Source organism: Chiloscyllium punctatum, chromosome 4 (assembly GCF_047496795.1).
Source record: "Chiloscyllium punctatum isolate Juve2018m chromosome 4, sChiPun1.3, whole genome shotgun sequence".
NCBI classification, from domain to species: domain Eukaryota; kingdom Metazoa; phylum Chordata; class Chondrichthyes; order Orectolobiformes; family Hemiscylliidae; genus Chiloscyllium; species Chiloscyllium punctatum.
Genome location: NC_092742.1, coordinates 2,040,439 through 2,063,552, shown reverse-complemented (window position 1 = coordinate 2,063,552; position 23,114 = coordinate 2,040,439). Strand labels below are relative to the sequence as shown.

Here is a 23,114-nt window from a genome sequence, read left to right as displayed (position 1 = left end):
TGACTATTTCTGTAGCAAGTGTTGTTGCTTGAGGAACTCCAGCTCAGGGTTTTGAAAATTGCAGTACATCAGGGAGAGGGAGAGTTACATGCATGCTGTGTTTCAGGAGGCAGTCACACCCCTGAGATTAAATACCTCAATCTCAGTCAGTGGTCAGGGACAGGAGGGTGGGACTTCAATTGAGGTAGGTAGTGTGATCCAGGAGGTAGTGCTGGAGGAGCCTCAGCCCTCGACCCTGTCTAACAGGATTGAGATTCCTGCTCCCTGTGTGGATGAGAGTGTCAGCTGGAGGGAGGGTGAGCAAACTGACCATAGTACCGCTGTACAGAAAGCCATTCAAGGGGGAGCAACATCCTTTGGCACTGTCCACAACTCTATTGACCTCAGTGTTTACTAACCCATCCTTCTATGCCCCCATCCCCAGGTCATTTATAATAATGACAAACAGCAGTGGCCCCAAAACAGATTCTTGCTGTACACCCCTAGTAACTGAACTCCAAGGATGAACATTTCCCATCAACCATCACCCTCTGTCTTCTTTCAGCTCGCCAGTTTATGATCCAAACCTGGAAATCACCCTCAATCCCGTGCCTCTGTATTTTGTGCAATAGCCTACTGTAGGAAACCTTATCAAACACCTTACTGAAATCCATATACACCACATCAACCGCTTTACCCTCACCTATCTGTTTGGTCACCTTCTCGAAGAACTCACTAAAGTTTGTGAGGCATGACCTACCCTTCACAAAACCGTGTTGACTATCCTTAATCAAATTACTCCTCTCTAGATGATTATAAATCATATCTCTTCGAATCCTTTCCAACACTTTACTTACAACCAAAGTAAGGCTTCACAGGTCTATAATTACCAGATTTATCTCTACTCCCCTTCTTGAACAAGGGAACAGCATTTGCTATCCTCCAGTCTTCTGGCACTATTCCTGTAGACAGTGATAGAACATAGAACATAGAACATAGAACAATACAGCGCAGTACAGGCCCTTCGGCCCTCGATGTTGCGCCGATCAAAGCCCACCTAACCTACACTAACCCACTATCCTCCATATACCTATCCAATGCCCGCTTAAATACCCATAAAGAGGGAGAGTCCACTACTGCTACTGGCAGGGCATTCCATGATCTTACGACTCGCTGAGTGAAGAACCTACCCCTAACATCAGTCCTATATCTACCCCCCCTTAATTTAAAGCTATGCCCCCTTGTAATAGCTGACTCCATACGCGGAAAAAGGTTCTCACTGTCAACCCTATCTAACCCCCTAATCATCTTGTACACCTCTATCAAATCACCCCTAAACCTTCTTTTCTCCAAAGAAAACAACCCCAAGTGCCTCAGCCTTTCCTCATAGGATCTTCCTACCATACCAGGCAACATCCTGGTAAACTTCCTCTGCACCCGTTCCAGTGCCTCCACATCCTTCCTATAGTATGGCGACCAAAACTGCACACAATATTCCAGAAGCGGCCGCACCAGAGTCTTATACAACTGCAGCATGACCTCAGGACTCCGGAACTCAATTCCTCTACCAATAAAAGCCAGTACGCCATATGCCTTCTTCACTGCACTATTTACCTGGGTGGCAACTTTCAGAGATCTGTGTACATGGACACCAAGATCCCTCTGCTCTTCCACACTACCAAGTAGTCTACCATTAGCCCAGTAATCCATCTTTTTATTACTCTTACCAAAGTGAATCACTTCACACTTAGCTACATTGAACTCCATTTGCCACCTTTCTGCCCAGCTCTGCAGCTTCTCTATATCCCGCTGTAACCTGCCATATCCTTCCTCACTGTCTACAACTCCTCCGACTTTCGTATCATCCGCAAACTTGCTCACCCAACCTTCTAACCCTTCCTCCAGGTCATTTATAAAAATGACAAACAGCAATGGTCCCAAAACAGATCCTTGCGGAACACCACTAGTGACGGCACTCCAAGATGAATCTTTGCCATCAACTACTACCCTCTGTCTTCTTCCAGAGAGCCAATTCCTAATCCAAACCTCCAACTCACCCTCAATGCCATATCTCTGTATTTTCTGCAGTAGCCTACCATGGGGGACCTTATCAAACGCCTTACTAAAATCCATATATACTACATCTACCGCTTTCCCCTCATCTACCTCCTTCGTCACCTTCTCAAAGAATTCAATAAGGTTTGTGAGGCACGACCTGCCCTTCACAAAACCATGCTGACTATCCTTGATCACATCATTCTTATCCAGATGTGCATAAATCCTATCCCTTATAATTCTCTCTAAGACTTTGCCCACAACAGAAGTGAGACTCACTGGCCTATAGTTACTAGGATTATCCCTACTCCCCTTCTTGAACAAGGGAACCACGTTTGCTAGCCTCCAGTCCTCTGGCACTACTCCTGTAGACAAAGAGGACACAAAAATGAAGGCCAATGGCTCTGCAATCTCCTCCCTTGCTTCCCAGAGAATCCTAGGATAAATGCAATCAGGCCCAGGGGACTTATCTATTTTCACCCTTGCCAGAATTTCCAACACCTCTTCTCTACATATCTCAAAGCCATCCATTCTACTTATTCGTGCCTCAGTATTCATATCGACAACAATGTCCTGTTCCTGAGTGAATACTGACGAAAAGTATTCATTCAGCGCCTCCCCAATCTCTTCAGCCTCCACACGCAACTTCCCATTACTATCCTTGATTGGACCTATTCCTTCCCTAGTCATTCTTTTATTCCTAACATACCTATAGAAAGCCTTAGGGTTTTCCCTAATCCTACCAACTAAGGACCTTTCATGTCCCCTCCTTGCTGCTCTTAGCTCTCTCTTCAGGTCCTTCCGGGCTACCTTATAACTCTCAATCGCCCCTATTGAACCTTCACGCCTCATCTTTACAAAGGCCGCCCTCTTCCATTTAACAAGGGATTCCAACTCCTTATTAAACCACGGCTCCTTCACACGACCCTTTCCTCCCTGCCTGATAGGTACGTACTTATCAAGGACACTCAATAGTTGCTCCTTGAACAAGTTCCACATATCAATTACGCTCTTGCCTTGGAATCTACTTTTCCAATCCACACATCCTAAGTCATGCCTCAACGCATCATAATTTCCCTGCCCCCAGCTATAACTCTTGCCCTGTAGTACACACTTATCCCTCCCCATCACATAAAGATCAAACCCAAAGGCTCTGCAATCTCCTCCTTGGCTTCCTAGAGAATCGGGCCCATCGGGCCCAGGGGACTGATCTATTTTTACACTTTCCAAAATTGCTAACACCTCCTCCTTATGAACCTCAATCCCATCTAGTCTAATAGTCTCAAGTGCCTTTAAAAACAGGCAGAGGACAACTAAAGAAGAAAACAATCAGTGAGGAGAAGATGAAATAGGAGAGTAAGTTAACTAGTAATATGAAAGAAAATTTCAAGTTTTTTTTAGATATCTAGAAAGTAAGAGAGCGGCAATGTGGACATTGGGCTCCTGGAAATTGGGGCTGGAACAGTAGTAATGGGGAACAAAGAAAAGGCAATAGAACTGTACAAGTATTTTTGATTTTTGGTTTGATTTATTTTTGTTACATGTACTAAGATATGGTGAGAAATATTGTTTTACATGCTAACCAGATGATTCATACCTTACATAGGTAAATCAATGTAACAGTTGAGAGTGTGGTGCTGGAAAAGCACAGCAGGTCAGGCAGTGCCTGAGGAGCAGGAGAATTGATATTTTGGGCGTAAGCCCTTCAACAGGAATGAGATTCATTCCTGTTGTAGGGGCTTTTGCCCGAAACGTTGATTCTCCTGCTTCTTGGATGCTGCCTGACCTGCTGTGCTTTTCCAGCACCACACTCTCTACTCTAACCTCCAGCATCTCTGCAGTCCTCACTTTCTTCCATCAAGCTAATAGAATAGAATGCAGAATATTGTGTTACAGCTTCAGAGAAATTGCAGAGAAGGATCAACTCTAATACATGAGAGGTCTGTTCATAAGTCTGATAACAGCGGGGAAGAAGCTGTTTTTGTATCAATTGTCATAATGGAAGACACAAGCAGCAGAGCAGACCTTAAACAGAGTCAGGGGCAGGGATGAGTGGAATGACCATCACTTAGGAGAAGGCGCTGGGGAAGCTGCAAGGTCTGAAAGTGGGTAAATCACCTGGACCAGATTGACTACACCCCAGAGTTCTGAAGGAGATAGCTGAGGAGATTGTGGAGGCATTGGTAGTGATTTTCAGGAATTACTGGAGTCCAGGAGGGTCCCAGAGGACTGGAAAATGGCTAACGTAACACTTCTGTTTAAGAATAGAGGGATGCAGAAGACAGGAAAGTATAGGCCAGTTAACCTGACCTTGGTCATTGGTAAAGATTTTAGAGTCCATTATTAAGGATGAGATTGTGGAGTACTTGAAAGTGCATGGTAAAATAGGACTGAGTCAGCACAGCTTCATCAAGGAAAGGTCATGCCCGGCAAATCTGTCAGAATTCTTTGAGGAGGCCGGTGGTTGTGTTTAACTTGGATTTCCAGAAGGGATTTGACAAGGTGCCATGCAGCAGGCTGCTAAGTAAGATAAGAACCCATGGTGTTCAGGGAAAGGTATTGGTATGGATAGAGGATTGGCTGACTGGCAGAGGCAGAGAGAAGGGATGAAAAGGTATTTCTTAGGATGACACTCAGGATGATGAGTGGAGGTCTGCAGACGTCAGATGAGGGCATTGTTGCAACGTTTGCAGATGACACAAAGATGAGGGAGGGGCAGGAATTGATGATGTGGGGAGGCAGTAGAAGGACTTGAACAAGCTAAGAGAGTGACACAGAACTGGCAGCTGGAATACAATGTGGGAAAGTGTGAGGTTATTTTGTAGAAAGAATCAAGGCGTTGTCTATTTTCTAAACAAGGACATTTGAAGTACAAAGGAACTTGGGAGTCCTAATTCAGAATTCTCTTAAGGCTACTGTACAGAGTCAGTTAGCAGTTAGGAAGGCAAATGCAATGTTGCATTCATTTCAAGGCTAGAACACAAGAGCAGAAATGTACTGCGGAGGCTGTAAAAGGCTCTGATCAGACTGCATTTGGATATATTGTGAGCAGTTTTCAGTCTTGTGTCTAAGGAAGGATGTACTGGCATTTGAGGGGCTCCAGAGGAGCTTTAGAAGAATGATTGGGGCAGCACGGTGGCACAGTGGTTAGCACTGCTGCCTCACAACACCAGAGACCTGGGTTCAATTCCCACCTCAGGGTGTCTGTGTGGAGTTTGCACATTCTCCCCGTGTCTGCGTGGGTTTCCTCCGGGTGCTCCGGTTTCCTCCCACAGTCTAAAAATGTGCAGGTTAGGTGAATTGGCCATGCTAAATTGCCCGTAGTGTTAGGTGAAGGGATAAATGTAGAGGAATGGGTCTGGGTGGGTTGTTTCTCGGACGGTCGGTGTGGACTTGTTGGGCCGAAGGGTAAGTAATCTAATCTAATCTAATCTAATCTAATCAAGATTTCACAGATGAAGGACTTATCATATGAGGAATGGTTGAGAACGCTAGATCTGCACTCGGACTTTGGAAGGATGAGAGGGTATTTGATTGAAACTTACAGGATACTGAGAGGCCTAGGTAGAGTGAACATGGAGGTGACATTTCCACTAATAAGAGAGACTAGGACCCAAGGGCACAGCCTCAGAATGAAGGGATGATCCTGTAGAATTGAGATGAGGAGGATTTTCTTCAGCCAGAGGGTGGTTAATCTGTGGAACGCATTGCTTCAGAGGGCTGTGGTATATTTAAGACTGGGATACAAAAGTTCTTGATTTGTAAGTGAATCAGGGTAATAGGGAGAAAGCAGAAGAATGGAGTTGGGAAATGTACCAGACATGATTGAATGACATAATTCTGCTCCTATGTCTTGTGTCTTATGGTTTTATGTTTAAACAATTTTACATGATTTATAGAGTGAAACCATTTTCTCAAGTGGAATATTCCAGAACTTAGATGTATAACCTAATGTTGGGCGGCACGGTGGCTCAGTGGTTGGCACTGCTGCCTCACAGCATCAGGGACCTGGGTTTGATTCCAACATGCACAGGGAGTTTACCCTATATCTGTGTGGGTTTCTGCTGGGTGCTCTGGTTTCCTCCCACAGTTCAAAGATGTGCAGATTAGGTGGCTTGGTCAGTCATGCCAAAATTATCCGTATGTTCAGGGATATGTAGACTAGGTGGATTAGCCATGGTAAATGTGGGGTTGCAGGATTCGGGGGAGGGTTGGTGCAGACTTGTTGGGCCAACTGGTCTCCTTCCTAGGGATTCTATGTTTTAATGAAGGCAGTTGTTCAAGAGTGATGTCAGAACCAGTTATTCACACAATGGAGAAAGGAGATTTGGAATGTAGGGGTTCTACGAGTTAGAATCATAGAATTCCTACAGTGTGGAAGCAGGCCATTTGGCCATTTGGCCTGCTGAGTCCACACTGAATCTCCAAAGAGCATCTCCCTCCAGCCTACCCCTGTAACCCTGCATTTTCTATGGGTGACCCACCTATTACACATCCATGGGCACTATGAACAACTTAGCATAGCCAATTCACTTAACTGCACACCTTTGAACTGTGGGAGGAAATCGGAGCACCCGGCACAAGGAAACATGTGGAAGTTTCACACAGACACTTACCCAAAGTTGGAATCAAACCTAGATCCCTGGCGCTGTGAAGCAGTAGTGCTGACCACTGAGCCATCTTGCCACACAATTTGAAATCAATTGTAATTATCAAAACTGAGATGGAGAAACTTCTGTTAGGTGAAGTTTCCAAGCCATTTGGAATAAAAATAGGGAGAGAGGTTATAATACAGGTCAGCCATGATTTTAATGTCAGAACAGGCTGCAAGGGTTAAATTACCTCCACTTCCTTGAAATCTATAAATTTCTTCTGTCTTTTTCGATTAACAGGCGGTGTTAAAACTGTACCAACAGCATCCAATCTTCCAGCTTGCTTTCATATTAAGAAATTGAGGGTTTGTCACTGAATTATTGCTGCAACCACCGAAGAAACTTCGACAGCAGTTCAAAGACCTTGGCTATCACCATCAAGCAGGTAATTGGCTATTCGAACTTGGATCCACTGTCACTGTGTGCTGAGCGGATCTATCTGGTTTGGTATCCACTCACTACACTGAGGGGTGACAGATGTGAGAGGTAGTTTCTTTACTTAGAGAGTAGTAGGAGCGTGGAACGGCCTGCCTGTAACAGTAGTAGATTCGCCAACGTAAAGGGCATTTAAATGGTCATTGGATAGGCATGTGGAGGAGAATGGAATAGTGTACGTTAGATGGGCTTCAGATTGGTTTTCACAAGGTGGCACAACATCGAGGGCCGAAGGGCCTGTACTGAGCTGTAATGTTCTATGTTCTAGGATACAATGATGACGTTACATGTTTGCATGGTACAGACTTGAGTTTTGAATTTGGTGAGTGCTTACTGTTATACACCAACTATTCAGCTTCCCTCCACATTAACCACAAGTTCAGGGAAAGATTAGTGAATTGGATTGATGGATGCTTCAGGTCTTCAAAGTAAATGTAAGGTCTGCAGTGATTTTTTTCTCTCTTTTCTTCAAATTAGCTGCAGAAGTATAAGATTGATACTGGTGAGTTATAAAAAACTATAACAATGAAATATCTTTGTAACTCTTCTGTTGTTGCCAGTAGTCACAGTGTCCAGTCTTATCCTCCATAATGAGCTGACCAACATTCTTCAAAAGAGGAAGAATGTGTTCCAGCAGGATCTACCTCACTTGGTGCCGACTTGTCAATCTAGTACTGTATGCAACTGTCGTCTGCAATTCCATCCCTCACCAAGACACGTTGGGCAGCACCTTCTAAATCTTCTAATTCTTCAATTTAGATGGAGTAGAGCAGAGATGCATGGGAACACCACTGCCTACAAGTTCCCCTCAAAGCCACACACCATCCTGACTTGAAATTGTATTGCTGTTCCTTCTCCATTGGGACAAAGTCCTGGGTCATCTCTGCTGCCCTTCTTGAACAAGGGCATAACATTTGCAATCCTCCAGTCCTGTGGTCCTAAACCTGTAGACAATGACAACTCAAATATCAAAGCCAAAGGCTCCAACACCTCCTCCCTAGCTTCCCAGAGAATCCTCAGATATATCCTATCTGGCCCAGGGGACTTGTCTACTTTCACTCCTTCTAGAATTGATAACACCTCTTCCTTACCAACCTCGATCCTTTCTAGTCTAATATCTCGTACGTCATTCTTCTCCTCTGCAATATTCTCCTTTTCCTTCGTGAAAACCATTGAGAAATATTCATTTAGCACCTCGCTGATCTCCAGAGGGTCCACACACAACTTCCACTTCTGTCTTTAACTGGCCCTATTCCTCCCCTAATCATCCATTTATTCCTAACGTACCTATAGAAAGCTTTAGGGTTCTCCTTTATTCTATTTGCTAAAGATTGCTCATGTCCTCTCTTTGCTCTTCTTAACTCTCTCTTTAAATCCTTCCTAGCTGATCTGTAACTCTCCATCACCTCATCTGAACCATCTTATCTCATCGTCACATAAGCCTCCTTCTTCCATTTAACAAGAGATGCAATTTCTGTAGTAAACCACAGTTCCCTTACCTTATCACTTCCTCCCTGCCTGACAGGGACATACCTATCAAGGACACACAATATCTAGATTTAGATTTTTAGATTAGATTACTTACAGTGTGGAAACAGGCCTTTCGGCCCAACAAGTCCACACCGCCCCGCCGAAGCGCAACCCACCCATACCCCTACATCTACCCCTTACCTAACACTGCGGGCAATTTAGCATGGCCAATTCACCTGGCCTGCACATCTTTGTACTGTGGGAGGAAACCGGAGCACCCGGAGGAAACCCACGCAGACACGGGGAGAACGTGCAAACTCCACACAGTCAGTCGCCTGAGGCAGGAATTGAACCACACTTCGATTGTCCCCATCCCCTGCATTTTGCTACCCCATTTTATGCGTCCCAAGTCTTGCCTAATTGCATTATAATTGCCCTTCCACAATCGATAACTCTTGCCCTATCCCTTTCCATCACTAAACTAAACGTAACTGAATTATGGTCACTTTCCAAAGTGCTCACCTACCACTAAATCAAACACCTGGCCTGGTTCATTACCAAGCACCAGATTCAGAGTGGCCTCCCCTTTTGTTGGTCCTTCGACATATGTGTCAGGAAACCCTTTTGCACACATTGGACAAAAACTGATCCATCCGATGTAATAGAGTTAAAGCATTTCCAGTTAATGTTGGGGAAGTTAGCGTTCCCCATAATGACCACCCTGCTCCTTTCACTCCTACCCAGAATCGTTTTACTGGTCCTCTCCTCCACATCCCTGGAATTCTGTGGAGACCCATAAAAATCTCCCAGTAGTGCGACCTCTCCTCCTATACTACCTCAGTAGACAAGTCCTCGTCAAAATTTCCTTCACCCACCGTTTTACTGTCCTTGACTAACAAAGCCAGCCTTCCCTTGTTTTACCGCCTTCCCTGATCTTAATGAAAAATTTAAACCCTGGAGCCTGTAGCATCCATTCCTGACCCTGCTCTATCCATGTCTCCAAAATGGCCACAACATCAAAGTCCCAGGTACCTATCCATGCTGCAGGCTCACCTACCTTATTTCAGCTACTTCTGGCATTGAAATGGATACACTTCAAACCAGCTTGCTGTCTGCCAGCACATTCTTGTGACCATGAAATCCTGTCCATAGCAGTGGCTATTATCCTGAGGCAGTACTATTAATAAATTAAGAAGTATTAATAAATTTTATTAACTCATTACAAACAAAATGTACATTTAAAAAGAATTAAGTACAAATGGCTGGACAGATGATGACTTGTAGCTGTATGATGTGGGAGCTGGCTGATCCCATTGTGAATGGCAGTGACCACATCTGCAGCAAGTGTTGGTTGCTGGAAGAACTCCAGCTCAGAGTTGATGATCTGGAATCTGAGCTTCAAACACTGCGGCACATCCGGGAGGGGGAGAGTTACCTGGATGCTTTGTTTCAGGAGGCAGACACATCTGGTAGTTAAATACCTCAAATTTGGTCAGTGGCCCGGGCCAGCAGGGTGTGATTGTGATTCAGGCAGGTTGAGGGATCCTGCAGTCAGGAACAGAGGAGCCTCAGCTCTTGATCTTGTCCAACAGGTACGGGGTACTTGTTCCCAGTGTGGATGAGGAAGAGGGCTGCAGGGAAGATGAGCCAATTGACCACAGAACTCTGGTATGGGAGGCCATTCAAGTGGGGGGAGCAAAAAGACAAGTCGTAGTTGTAGGGGTCTATATAATTTGGGGGATAGAGTATACTTTGTAAGCAGGATCAAGAGTTCTGCCTAGTATGTTGCCTGCCCGATGCCAGGGTAAGGGATATCTCTGGCTGGCTTGAAATAATATTGGCGAGGGAGGGGGAGGACCCAATTGTTGTGGCTCTCACTAGAACAAACAACATAGGCAAGACAAAGAAAGATGACCTATTCAGGGATTATCAGGAACTAGGAATCAGGAACTAAATTAAAGAACAGGTCCTCCAGGGTTATAATCTCCGGATTACTGTCTGAGCCATGTGCGGTTTGGCATAGGGACACGAGAATAAAGTAAGTAAACACGTAGTTAAAAGAGTGGTGCAGGGAAGAGGGGTTCCTTTTCATGGGGCGCCAGCGCCAGCATTGGAACACGAAGGATCTGTACCGTTAGGACAGTCTCCATCTGATCTGAGCAGGGAGCAATATTTTCGTGAAAAGGGTAAATAGGCTGGTCAACAGGACTTTAAAGAGAAGGGTAAAATGTCCCCACTGGGAAACAAAGCAGCAGGTTAACATCTGTAGAATTGGATTCACCTGCATGGAAAAATATGAAAGAAATGATAGGGAAGGAGAACTCAGGAGAAGTTATTAACTCAAGAGAGGGCACCAAGAAAAATTAAATATGAGGGTAAGCTAGCTAGTAATATAAAGGAAAACTGTAAGAGTTTCTTTAGGTTTGTAAAGGGCCAAAAAGAGGCAAAAGTGGACATTGGGCCACTGGAAAATGGCGCTGGAGAAATAGTAGTGGGGAACTGTAGTGGGAAACTTGCTAAGGAAATTGCTAAGGAACTGAATAATTACTTTACGTCACTCTTCATGGCGGAAGACATGAGTAATATCCCAAAAATTCAAGGGAGTGAGGGGGCAGAACTGAGTATGATGGCTATCACCAAGCAGAAGGTGCTACAGAAAAACTGAATGGCCCGAAGATGGATAAGTCACCTGGACCAGATGGGCTACACACCAGACTTCAAAAGGAGATAGCTGAAGAGATAGTGGAGGCATTAGTGATGATCTTTCAGGAATCACTGGAGTCAGGGAGGGTCCCAGATGGCTAGAAAATCGCTAACGTGACACCCCTGTTTAAAAAGGGAGCAAGGCAAAAGACGGAAAATTACAGGCCGATTAATCTAACCTCGGTTGTGGGTAAGATCCTGAAATCCATTGTAAAGGATGAAATTTCTGAATATTTGGAGGTGTATGGTAAAATAGGGCAAAGTCAGCATGGTTTCATCAGGGGAGGTCATGGCTGACAGATCTTCTACAATTCTTTGAGGAAGTAATGAGCAGGTCAGACCAAAGTGAGCGAATGGATTTTATCTACCTGGACTTCAAGAAGGCTTTTGACAAGGTGTTGCACAGGAGGCTACTGAGGGAGATAAGGATCCATAGTGTTAGAGGCAAGATGCGAGCATGGATGAAAGTTTGTTTGTCTAGCAGAAGGAAAGTGTGGGGATAAAAGGGTCCTTCTCAGGATGGCTGCCGGTGGTGTTCTGCAAAGCTCAGTGTTCGGAACACAACTTTTGACTTTGTACAGATGAAGGAATTGAGGGCACCTGGCTCTATTTGCAGATGATACAAAGATAGGTAGAGGGACAGGTAGCATTGAGGAGGTAGGAGGCTACAGAAGGATTTGTACAGGTTAGGAGAGTTGGCAAAGGAGTGGCAGATGGAGTACGTGAGAAAGTGTGAGGTCATACACTATGGTAAGAAGAATGGAGGCATGGATTATTTTCTAAATGGGGAGAAAATTCAGATATCTGAAGAGCAAAGAGACTTGGAGTTCTATCCAGGATTCTCTCAAGGTAGACTTGCAGGTTGAGTCAGTAGTTAGGAAGGCAAATGCAATATGGCATTTATTTTGAGAGGACTTGAATATAAAAGCAGGAATGTACTTCTGAGGCTCTGTAAGATTCTGGTCAGGCCAATTTAAAGTATTATGCACAGTTTTGGGCTCCATATCTCAGGAAGGATATACTGGAGAATGTTCAGAGGAGGTTCACGAGAATGGTCCCAGGAATGAAAAACGTAACATATGAGGAACGTTTGAGGACTCTGGATTGATACTTGATGAAGTTTATAAGGATGTGGGCGGGGGGGGGGGGGGGGGGGAGATCTAATTGAAACATACAGAATACTGAATGGCCTAGACAGAGTGGATGTTGGGAAGATGTTTCCATTGGTAGGAGAGAGTAGGATCCGAGGGCACAGCCTTAGAGTAGAACACAGAACAGAGAACAATATAGCGCAGAACAGGCCCTTCGGCCCTCAATGTTGCGCCGACCTGTGAGCTAATCTAAGCCCATCCCCCTACACATCACAGAACAGGCCCTTCGGCCCTCGATGTTTTGCTGACCTATGAACTTTTCTAAGCACATCCTCATCCATGTGCTTATCCAAAGACTCCCTAATGTGGCTGAGTTAACCACATTGGCAAGGTAAAAACAAGTACTGCAGATGCTAGTGATCAGAGTCTAGATTAGAGTGGTGCTGGAAAAGCACAGCAGGTCAGGCAGCATCCGAGGAGCAGGAAAATCAACGTTTCATGCAAAAGCCCTTCATGAGGAATAGAGGCAGGGTGCCTGCAGAGTGGATAGATAAATGAGAGGAGGGTGGGGGTGGGGAGAAAGTAGCATAGAGTACAATAGGTGAATGGGGGTGGGGTTGGAGGTGATAGGTCAGAGAGGAGGGTGGGGGAATGTAGCAAAGAGTACAATGGGTGAATGGGGGTGGGGGTGAAGGTGATTGGTCAGAGAGGAGGGTGGAGTGGATAGGTGGAAAGGGAGATAGATAGGAAGGACAGGTAATGGGGACGGTACTGAGCTAGAAGGTGGGTATTCCACGCCCTTACCACTCTCTGAGTAAAGAACCTGCCTCTGACATCTGCCTTAAATCTCTCACCCCTCAATTTGCAGCTATGCCCCCTCGTATAAGCCGATGTCATCATCCGAGGAAAAAGACTCTCACTGTCTACCCTATCTAATCCTCTGATCATCTTGTATGTCTCTATCAAATCCCCTCTTAACCTCCTTCTTTCCAATGAGAACAGACCCAAGTCTCTCAGCGTTTCTTCATAAGAGCTTCCCTCCAGACCAGGCAACATTCTGGTAAATCTCCTCTGCACCTTTTCCAGTGCTTCTACATCTTTCCTGTAATGGAGCGACAAGAACTGAACACAATATTCCAAGTGTGGCCGCACTAGCGTTTTGCATAGTTGCAGCATGACGTCACGGTTCTAGAACTCAATCCCTCTACGAATGAAACCTGACACACTGTATGCCTTCTTAACAGCACTATCCACCTGGGAGGCAACTTTCAGGGATCTATGTACATGGACTCCATGATCCCTCTGCACATCCACACTACCAAGAATCTTTCCATCGACCCAGGACTCTGCCTTCCTGTTATTCTTCCCAAAGTGCATCACCTCACATTTAGCTGCATTGAACTCCATTTGCCACCTCTCAGCCCAATTCTGCAGTTTATCCAAGTCCCCCTGTAACCTGTATCATACTTCCACACTGTCCACTACTCTACCGACTTTAGTGTCATCTGCAAATTTACTAATTCATCCACCTATGTGTGCATCTATGTCATTTATAAAAATGACAAACAGCAGTGGTCCCAAAACAGATCCTTATGGCACACCACTGGTAACTGGACTCCAGGCTGAATATTTTCCATCAACAACCACTTGTCTTACAGAAAACCAGTTTCTAATCCAAACTGCTAAATCACACTCAATCCAGTGCCTCTGCATTTTCTCCAGCAGCCTACCATGTGGAACCTTACCAAAGACTTTACTGAAGTCCATGTACACCACGTCAACTGCCTTACCCTCATCGACATGCTTGGTCACCTTTTCAAAAAACTCAATGAGGTTTGTGAGACATGATCTGCCCGTGATGAAACCATGTTGACTATCTAAAATCAAACTGTTGCTTGCCAGATGATTATAAATCCTATCTCTTATAATCCTTTCCAAAACCTTTCCTACAACAGATGTAAGGCTGACTGGTCTATAATTACCTGGTCATATCTACTGCCCTTCTTGAACAGGAGCACAACATTTGCAATCCTCCAGTCCTCTGGTACTAAACCTGTAGACAATGACAACTCAAAGATCAAAGCCAAAGTCTCCACCACCTTCTCCCTAGCTTCCCAGAGAATCCTCGGAAAAATCCCATCTGACCCAGGGTACTTGTCTACTTTCACTGCTTCTATAATTGATAACACCTCTTCCTTACTAACCTCGATCCTTTCTATTCTAATATTTCATATCTCATTTTTCTCTTCTACAATATTCTTTTCCTGAATGAAAACTAATGAGAAACGTTCGTTTAGCACCACTCTGATCTCCACAAGGTACGCACAACTTCCCACTTCTGTCTTTGACTGGCCCTATTCGTAGAACTTAGAACAGAGAAAAGTACAGCTGTTTGGCCCACGATGTTGTGCCGAGGATTAATCCTAATGTAAAATAAAATAACTTAACCTATGCACCTCTTCAATGTTGGTGCCAATATGAAAGTTGTTACTTGTTCTCCTTTTTCAGAATGTCCTGTGCCTGCTAAGACATCCTTGACCCTGACGCTAGGACGACAACATACCATCCTGAAGTCCCACTCACAGCCACAGAAAAACCTGTCTATGTCCCTGACTACAGTGTTCCTCATCACTATGGCTGATTTACACTTGGAGCCTCTCTGCTGTACAATAGAGCCAACTGTGACACCACTTATCTGGCTGCTGATGTTGCTTTCTCTCGAGAAGAACTGTAGGTGGACACACCTTTTACACATATTATTGTAAGAGACAGTTGACTTTTCCCTGATCTCCTACAAACTCACAGGAGCACACCACTCCACTGACTGCCATTGCTATCCTTCTAATAACTATTGGATCAAACAAAAAGACCTTACTTTTCTGAACCTTAATGCTGCTCGACCCTCGCAGCGAAGCCAGATGCTCACCAAAGCTTGCACTTTTACCTCAACAGCAGCACTTTCACCTCATAGCCGGTCTCCAGAAAGTCACTCCCAAACCAGCCACTCCAACTAGAGCTTCTCTTCCTTTTATCGGTTGCTGCTTAGAAAGAAATACTCCCAGAATCCCAGTGCAGCCCTGTTCAATGCTGTTCCCCTTGTTGAGCACCAGATCCTCTGAGATCCTTTCTCAGTCATGGTGAGTTATCTGACTTTTCTCACAACCCTCCTAAGTTACTTCTCACTATCTTCCTCTTACCTCCCTTGTAGGTCAAAATTGTTGCAAAGGTTTGGCTCTTCCAATTCCATTTGACTACACACACTCTGCTTTAACACTTTTTTCTCTCCTTCTTGAAAGTAGCAGTTTCACATAAGATGCAGTCATGTATAAGATTCCATTGTTACTAGCTGGCTGAGATTGTACACTGTCTCTGTTGCAAAGGACTCTGATGCTGGCTTTGATGGTTCCAATTACTGAGGGAGGTTGACAGACTGGCCAGCTTTTCCTAGTGCTTACCTGTCATCTGGATTATATTGTAGAGCATGGAAGAACCCAATTCAGTCCTGGACCAAAGTTTTGTTCAGAGCAGGGAGACCATTCTCCACAATGCTACAAAGAAATGCCATGATGTGGAGGAGTGGGTGTTGGACAGGGGTGGACAAAGTTAAAAATCACACAATACCAGGTTATAGTACAATCTGCAGGCAGTCAATGCATGTTAATATTTTGTAATTTTCAATTTGGAAATAAACCAATCTGACTCAAGATTGGGATACAGACAGACTCTGACCTCACATATTTAATGCATTTCCTGAGCTGAGATAGATTCATAGAGATCTACAGCATGGAAATAGACCCTTCAGTTCCACCCGTCCATGCCGACCAGATATCCCAACCCAATCTAGTCCCACCTGCCAGCACCTGGCCCATATCCCTCCAAACCCTTCCTATTCATATACCCATCCAAATGCCTCTTAAATGTTACAATTGTACCAGCCTCCACCACTTCCTCTGGCAGCTCATTCCATACACGCACCACCCTCTGCGTGAAAACGTTGCCTCTTAGGTCTCTTTTATATCTTTCCCCTCTCACCCTAAACCTATGCCCTCTAGTTCTGGACTCCCCGACCCCAGGGAAAAGACTTTGTTTATTTACCCTATCCATGCCCCTCATAATTTTGTAAACCTCTACAAGGTCACCCCTCAGTCGCTGACGCCCCCACCTGTTCAGCCTCTCCCTGTAGCTCAGATCCTCCAACCCTGGCAACATCCTTGTAAATCTTTTCTGAACCCTTTCAAGTTTCACAACATCTTTCTGATAGGAAGGAGACCAGAATTTCACGCAATATTCCAACAGTGGCCTAACCAATGTCCTGTACAGCCGCAACATGACCTCCCAACTCCTGTACTCAATACTCTGACCAATAAAGGAAAGCATACCAAACGCCTTCTTCACTATCCTATCTACCTGCTACTCCACTTTCAAGGAGCTATGAACCTGCACTCCAAGGTCTCTTTGTTCAGCAACATTCCCTAGGAATAAAACCTTAAGTTATCTCGAGAAGATGAACTAAAAGAAGTTTTGGGATTTACATATTAATGAACCGAAACCTGCAACCCATTCTAAAAGAATTCACGTTTGTTCGATACATTATTTCAGTTGCACGACACTGTAACCTTTTGCTATAAATTCTGTGTCTCATGATCTTATACTCCACAACCACCTGGTGAAGGAGCAGCGCTCTGAAAGCTAGTGCTTCCAAATAAACCTGTTGGACTATGTTAAAAATCACAGAACACCAGGTTATCTCCGAATCATGACAGTTAGACTATAACCTGGTGTTGTTTTATTTTTAACAATGAAATGCATCATGACGGAACATCATCTAACAAGAGTTGCCATGTGAGCTCAATAGCTGCACCTTAGTTTTAGGGGTTAGTGTTGAAAAAGGCCCTTCTGTAACGTCACATTACTCCCATACTCTGCTCTCCTTATATCTGGGACAGTTAATACTGAGACACTTGTGGAGCTCAGTCAGCCCAGTTGACTGGATGACCAGTTTGTGGTACAGGGTAGGGCTAACATCTTGGATTCAACTCCATACCAGCTGCAGTTTTGATGAAGGACTTTCCTTCTCAAGTGTTCTCAGATTTACAGGAAAGAACAATAAGAGGACCTTGTAAACTGCATAAGAAGTGTAAAGTAATGTGCAGAGGTACACCGGGATGTACTACATTAGCCAGGTAGGATATGGAATGTAGGAAAGTTCTGATGGTAAAACACAGTGTGGGGTTTCTGGAAATTTGTGTATAATTTAAACACAGGATCTGTATCTTTAACATATTTGTTAATGAAATGAGTTAAACGGTTAGCAGTCTGCCAGGCAGCCTTGAAAAGCATAAGATAATATAGAACATAGAACATAGAAGAATACAGCACAGTACAGGCCCTTCGGCCCTCGATGTTGCGCCGATCAAAGCCCACCTAACCTACACTAACCCACTATCCTCCATATACCTATCCAATGCCCGCTTAAATACCCATAAAGAGGGAGAGTCCACCACTGCTACTGGCAGGGCATTCCATGAACTTACGACTCGCTGAGTGAAGAACCTACCCCTAACATCAGTCCTATATCTACCCCCCCTTAATTTAAAGCTATGCCCCCTTGTAATAGCTGACTCCATACGTGGAAAAAAGTTCTCACTGTCAACCCTATCTAACCCCTAATCATCTTGTACACCTCTATCAAGTCACCCCTAAACCTTCTTTTCTCCAATGAAAACAACCCCAAGTGCCTCAGCCTTTCCTCATAGGATCTTCCTACCATACCAGGCAACATCCTGGTAAACTTCCTCTGCACCCGTTCCAGTGCCTCCACATCCTTCCTATAGTATGGCGACCAAAACTGCACACAATATTCCAGATGCGGCCGCACCAGAGTCTTATACAACTGCAGCATGACCTCAGGACTCCGGAACTCAATTCCTCTACCAATAAAAGCCAGTACGCCATATGCCTTCTTCACTGCACTATTCACCTGGGTGGCAACTTTCAGAGATCTGTGTACATGGACACCAAGATCCCTCTGCTCTTCCACACTACCAAGTATCCGACCATTAGCCCAGTACCCCATCTTTTTGTTACTCTTACCAAAGTGAATCACCTCACACTTAGCTACATTGAACTCCATTTGCCACCTTTCTGCCCAGCTCTGCAGCTTCTCTATATCCCGCTGTAACCTGCCACATCCTTCCTCACTGTCTACAACTCCTCCGACTTTCGTATCATCTGCAAACTTGCTCACCCAACCTTCTAACCCTTCCTCCAGGTCATTTATAAAAATGACAAACAGCAATGGTCCCAAAACAGATCCTTGCGGAACACCGCTAGTGACGGCACTCCAAGATGAACCTTTGCCATCAACTACTACCCTCTGTCTTCTTCCAGCCAGCCAATTCCTAATCCAAACCTCCAACTCACCCTCAATGCCATATCTCTGTATTTTCTGCAGTAGCCTACCATGGGGGACCTTATCAAACGCCTTACTAAAATCCATATATACCACATCTACCGCTTTCCCCTCATCTACCTCCTTAGTCACCTTCTCAAAGAATTCAATAAGGTTTGTGAGGCACGACCTGCCCTTCACAAAACCATGCTGACTATCCTTGATCACATTATTCTTATCCAGATGTGCATAAATCCTATCCCTTACAATTCTCTCTAAGACTTTGCCCACAACAGAAGTGAGACTCACTGGCCTATAGTTACTAGGATTATCCCTACTCCCCTTCTTGAACAAGGGAACCACGTTTGCTAGCCTCCAGTCCTCCGGCACTACTCCTGTAGACAAAGAGGACACAAAATTCAAGGCCAATGGCTCTGCAATCTCCTCCCTTGCTTGCCAGAGAATCCTAGGATAAATGCCATCAGGCCCAGGGGACTTATCTATTTTCACCCTTGCCAGAATTTCCAACACCTCTTCTCTACATATCTCAAAGCCATCCATTCTACTTATTCGTGCCTCAGTATTCATGTCGACAACAATGTCCTGTTCCTGAGTGAATACTGATGAAAAGTATTCATTCGGTGTCTCCCCAATCTCTTCAGCCTCCACACGCAACTTCCCATTACTATCCTTGATTGGACCTATTCCTACCCTAGTCATTCTTTTATTCCTAACATACCTATAGAAAGCCTTAGGGTTTTCCCAAATCCTACCAACTAAGGACCTTTCATGTCCCCTCCTTACTGCTCTTAGCTCTCTCTTCAGGTCCTTCCTGGCTACCTTATAACTCTCAATCGCCCCTATTGAACCTTCACGCCTCATCTTTACAAAGGCCGCCCTCTTCCATTTAACAAGGGATTCCAATTCCTTATTAAACCACGGCTCCCTCACACGACCCTTTCCTCCCTGCCTGATAGGTACGTACTTATCAAGGACACTCAATAGTTGCTCCTTGAACAAGTTCCACATATCAATTACGCTCTTGCCTTGGAATCTACTTTTCCAATCCACACATCCTAAGTCATGCCTCACCGCATCATAATTTCCCTGCCCCCAGCTATAACTCTTACCCTGTAGTACACACTTATCCCTCTCCATCACTAGAGTAAAAATCACCGAATTGTGGTCACTGTCCCCAAAGTGCTCACCTACCTCTAGTTCTAATACCTGGCCTGGTTTGTTACCCAGAACCAAATCCAGTATGGCCTCACCTCTTGTTGGCTTATCTTCATATTGTGTCAGGAAACTCTCCTGCACACATTGGACAAACACTGACCCATCTAACGAACTTGAGCTATAGCTTTCCCAATCAATATCAGGAAAGTTAAAGTCCCCCATAACAACCACCCTATTACTGTCACTCTTCTCCTGAATCATCTTCGCAATCCTTTCTTCAATGATTCTAGGACTATTAGGAGGCCTGTAAAAGACTCCTAACAGGGTGACCTCACCTCTCCTATTCCTAACCTCAACCCAAACTACCTCAGATGGCAAATCTTCGTCCATCTTCCTTTCCACCACTGTAATACTATCTTTGACAAGCAAAGCCACACCCCCCCCTCTTTTACCCCCACCTCTGACCCTACTAAAACATTTAAACCCTGGAACCTGCAACAGCCAATCCTGTCCCTGATCTAGCCATGTCTCCGTAATAGCCACAACATCGAAGTCCCAGGTACCAACCCACGCTGCAAGTTCACCTACCTTATTTCGTATACTTTTGGCATTAAAGTATACACACTTCAAGCCACTCTTCTGTTTACAGGCACCCTCCTTTAAGATTGATGCCATATTCCTAACCTCCCTACACTCCAGGTCATGCACCCTAAAGCTACAGTCTGTGTTCCCATGCCCCTGCAGAGTTAGTTTAAACCCCCCCCAAGAGCACTAGCAAACCTCCCCCCAAGGATACTGGTGCCCCTCAGGTTCAGGTGCAGACCATCCTGTTTATAGAGGTCCCACCTTCCCCAGAAAGAACCCCAGTTATCCAAGTACCGAAATCCCTCCCTCCTGCACCATCCCTGGTAATCTTGGTAAATGAACCACAGTTAGCCACAGAGACCAGTGTCTATTCTCCTGACTATAATATCCCTGATTACAACTACATTTCTCTTTTCTACCCCCTCTCTAGAATGACTCCCTATAGCACGGTGCAATAGTCAGTCTGTCCATCTCCCCATGCAGCTTGCTTTTGTCCACACATGGAGCAAACATCTCAAACATGTTAGATAAGCTCAAGGGTTGAGGCTCTTTCACATTACTTCCTGGATTCCCCAACTTGCCTTGTTTATAGTCACATCCTCTTGTCGCTGACCAAATTCAAGGTTGTTAATCTGAGGGGTGTGACTGTCTCCAGAAACATGATCTCTCCCTTTTGTTTTAGTTTCAAAAATATACCTTATTCATAAAAAGATCTCTTTTGTGTGTATAAAAATACATTGCCACAAAAGCCCTCCTGCTCATCAACTCCAAGAACCAGCACTTATTGCAAATATGGCCATGGTGAACCGGAATGGGGTCCATCAGCCCTCACATCATGCATGTACAATATATTGCCTGGCCCTACATCTCTATTTTAATTACTTGGTTCTGATTTGTTTTTTTTAAATTTTCTATTGGACTTTTAGTTTGGAATGTGTAAATATTTCTCTTTTTACCTTCAGTCTGAAAGTAACCTGTAATAGATAGTCAAATTAGCAGCCACCTACCAACCAATGAACTTACAGATTTCTTGGATACTACTATTTGCTTTGTGTTGGGCCTCCGATTTTGGGCTTCAATTTATCCCGTTAAAAAAAAATTTACTAACTGGGAACCTCTACTCCTTGGCACTCAATTCCCAAACTGCGCTAGGGTTGTGTCTCACTTTGAATGTGATTTGTCCTTCCTGACTATGTGAAGCTTACAATTGTTTCAAACATTTAATATAAACATTCTTGATGGTGCTGAGGTGTGGGGTGAAGACGGATGAATGAATTTAAATCTTGTCTTTTGTTTGTATGTCACAAATCTTGTGATGAAATGTGTCAGAAGTCATCAGCCTGACAACTTGCTGATTGGGTCCTGGGCAGATGAATAACTTACAGTGAAGCGAGAGAAGCCTCTGGCCTTCTAAGCACCTCTCTTTGGGGAGGCTAAGGCTTAGGCTGTTATCACTGGATTGTTAATCCAGAAACTCAACTAATGTTCTGGGCTCTGGGTTCAAATTCTGCCTCAACTCATGGTGAAATTTGAACTCTATAAAAAAATCTGGAAGTAAGGCTCTCATGGTGACCATGAAACAGTTGTCAATTGTCTGATAAGCCCATCTGGATTCATGAATGTCCTTTAGGGAAGGAAATCTGCTGTCCTTACCTGGTCTAGCCTGCATGTGACTCCAGACCCACAGAAATGTGGTTAACCTTTAACTGCCATCTGGGTATTAGGGGTGGGTAATAAATGCTGGCCCAGCCAGAGATGCCCACATCCATGCGAATGAATGAAAAAAAAGGTTCTGTCTCTGCAGTAACAGTAACTAAAGTCTGATGAAAGTCAGTATCCTCTGCCATCAGTTGCTGCAAACTATTGCGATTAACAACGAACTAAGATACTTTGTGATTAGTGTACCAATCACACTGTGCCAACTGCAAAGAAATGAAAGAATCTGGAGATCAGAGAACACAAGATCTTCAGAAGCAGAAGGAATATTTCACCAATCCTGCAGACTGGTGCAATTTAACTGTGTTTCCCCAGTGTTTTTGCCTCCACCCATAAAACCAGTATTTATCTGTGTCTGTCTGTATGTGTGGGAATTTTAAAAAGGGGATTAAAGTTTAAACTAATAGAGTTATATGTTGATGGTCCTTTGATTTGCTTATTCATGGTCAGAATTTATTTATTTGTCATAAATAGTGTTTCTTGTGAAGTACAGGAACCTAGTCAGTGTTTTCTGTGAATTTGATTCCATCAGACAGAACACTGGAGATTTTGCATACTTTAATTAAACCATTAAACTATTGGCAACTCAGCGCACTTCCCCAGATATTTCATAGCAGTGGGTTTGGGTTAAAGGGACATGGTCTAATGTTGAACAGTAGAATAGGCTAAAAGGGGTCATGAAATAGCTTTAGTCAGCAGAATTAAGGAAAATCCTAAAGAATTTTATTCTTATATAAGAAGCAAGTGGGTAACGAGAGAAAGTATTGGGAACCTGAGAGAATGGGTGAGATTCTGAATGATTACTTTACATCAGTGTTCACTGAGTAGAGGAACATGATGAATGTTGAGATTAGAGACAGA

At 44.3% G+C, this 23,114-nt stretch overlaps 1 protein-coding gene across 4 annotated transcripts in view; it reads left to right on the top strand.

Annotated features, from left to right (window-relative positions):
- tmem63c (transmembrane protein 63C) overlaps positions 1 to 23,114 on the top strand; it is a 400,240-nt gene that overhangs the window by 110,024 nt on the left and 267,102 nt on the right. For 3 of the 4 annotated variants that reach the window (XM_072567924.1, XM_072567925.1, XM_072567923.1), the window contains exon 2: positions 6,927 to 7,071. The gene's annotated coding sequence lies outside the window, so the exon portion shown is untranslated. Of the gene's footprint in view, positions 1 to 6,926; positions 7,072 to 7,598; positions 7,624 to 23,114 lie in introns of all 4 variants that reach the window. The other variant, XM_072567926.1, reaches the window with a different exon arrangement.